The following is a 2,512-nucleotide window of genomic DNA, read 5'->3' as shown; positions in this document are numbered from 1 at the left end:
ATTGTCAAGATACTGAAGACACTTGCATTGCTGCATCTTTAACAATTAATAATATTCATTTCACTTAATATTTCTCATATTGTTTCCATACTTAGCTGATGTTAAGCGTAAGCTGTCCAACAGATGTGGTAAAATAGCATTAATTAGAACAATTTTAGGGAATCAAAATGTGCATATCTTTGAAACAGAACAAGGTACTCACACCATTTAAAATGCCTGCAACTCTAGGTCAAACATGTTTTCATGAAATGTCAAATTTCCTCCTTGTTATTGTCGACTGTGATGTGATTTCTGTGTAGTGAAGTCTTATAAATATGATTGAAGGAGATTAAAGGAGAAATCTGGTGTGACATAGACTTGGGCTGAAGTAAAACATGATAATAAGTAAAACTTTTGTTAAATAGCCCGCCTCCGTTCACCCCCAACATTAAAAAAAAAAAAAAACATCACTTTTAGCCGATGCTCTCAATAGGTTTATAATGATATTGATAGGGGCATAGTGTTGCCCATGCAAATAAATCACTATTAATACTGTGGACATGCATGAATTCCAGCTGTTGCAGAAAATATCTCTACAGTATTCATGCATTCATCTACAGAATTTAATTTAATTTTGCAATCTGTTCCCCTATTTAGGGTCGGTGTTCTAACGAGTTATGCTACCCATCGATACATGCTTCCTAAAGGCACTGCACATGCACTGCCTTACACTATTTAATTATTTCTGGTGATTTTTTTTATAATAATAATAATAATAATAATAATAATATATAATATATATTTTGTGCATAAAACAACCTGGACTCATTGTCATTGAACAAAAGTGTAAATGGAAATTAATAATAATAAATACAATAATTATTATAAAAAAAAAACATAAAAATCTCTCATTGCCATAACTTTACCATGATACAGTCATTTATGCTATCCAATTAAATTAGCTACATTTACTGGAACTTCAACTGGGAACATGCTATAATATACAGCTTCTTTTGTATTTTTACAGGTAAATATACACTTGAGTAGCACGGTTTGACAAGGTAGCAGAACTTGACAGAACACCGGCACTAGCCATTTTGCTGTGCTAAGCACAAAACATTTGCTTTGCTTTGTTCTTTTTTTTTTAGGCGTCCCATTACTCCAAATTGCTACAGTAATATCACATAAAATATATACGTTCAATACATGAGAATGAGATCTTTAAGAATTTAGTATTGTGACATGACAAGCCTCTGATATTCATGTTTTATAGGACTCCAAACGTCGGTATATATACAACCAAAATTTGCAACTATTTTGCTATCTCATAACTCCTACAGAAACATAATTTTAAACTCACAATATTAATACTATGGAAAGTATTTTTAAGACATTAGTGGTGACTTTTGATGACAGTTTGATTTTCCTCTTAAATAAGATTTTAAATTGTGATCTATACATAACGTACATTTAAATATAGAGGATTTAACCTGACAACAGTGTTTTTTTTTATTTTTAGTAAGAGAAAGTTCTGCATTTCCAAGATGTTTCACTGATCTACATGTGGATATATGTCTTTCCAGTGTATATTTGTTGATTAGACTTGGGTAAATTATGTTTATTGAGCTGCAAACTCCTTTCTTTTCTATTTACAGTCTCTGCACGACGGTGTCGACTTCTCCCCAACTTCTGCTGTGTGTGCTGTAAAATTCGACATGCAGTCAAACCTTTGCACAGGAGATTATTTTTTTTTGCATGCAAATATGCTACCTTTTTAGTGCCGGCACTAACCCTGTCCTACTTATTCATTTGTGCTCTTCGGGCGGCTTATTGTAACTTAATTTTAAGATGGCAGTGCCTGGAGAACTACCTGAAGGTACTGTGTGCATAAACTGTGTTTTTAGTAAACTATCTTAGTGCCTCGTTTTAAATGCCAAGGCTCTCAGAATTCTACCAATGAAGTGTGGAGCTCCTTTCAGCTTGTTAATGGTGTAAAAATAGCAATTTATTTGCATGGGCAACTCTATGCCCCTATCACTAGAATTGTAACCTTGTTATGAGCATCAGCTAAAAGCTCTGGTGGGCTACTCAACACATCAAGTTCATTTTACGCTAGATTTCTCCTTTAAGCCATTTTTTAAAAGTTATATGACACAGAAGGCACCCTATTCCAATAAGGACCCATTAACCCTTGTGTGGTGTTCATATTTTTGTTACTCGTTTACTTTGTTACTTGTATTTAATTCAGCAAAATAAAGCAATTTTACATTAAAATGCTTTAAACCTGCTTGCTTCACCTAAATTGCAAGCAATATAAACAGCTTACATATTTGCCCTTTAACTTTCTTATGTTACATTTCTTTCAAAAAGTGCTACTCTTTTTTTATTAGTTTTTTAATAAAATGTAAAAGAAAATTAATTAAACTCAAGATATGAGTAGAAAATTTGTTTAGTTTCAAATTTACAAATGAATGTTTATTAGCCCTTGGCCAAACATACTGTATGTAATATAAATGTGTAGGGGCGGGGAGGG

The sequence above is a fragment of the Astyanax mexicanus genome, chromosome 3 (genome assembly GCF_023375975.1).
Source record: "Astyanax mexicanus isolate ESR-SI-001 chromosome 3, AstMex3_surface, whole genome shotgun sequence".
Lineage (NCBI taxonomy): Eukaryota > Metazoa > Chordata > Actinopteri > Characiformes > Acestrorhamphidae > Astyanax > Astyanax mexicanus.
The sequence above is the reverse complement of the archived record's forward strand: the minus strand, read 5'-3'. Positions refer to the sequence as shown.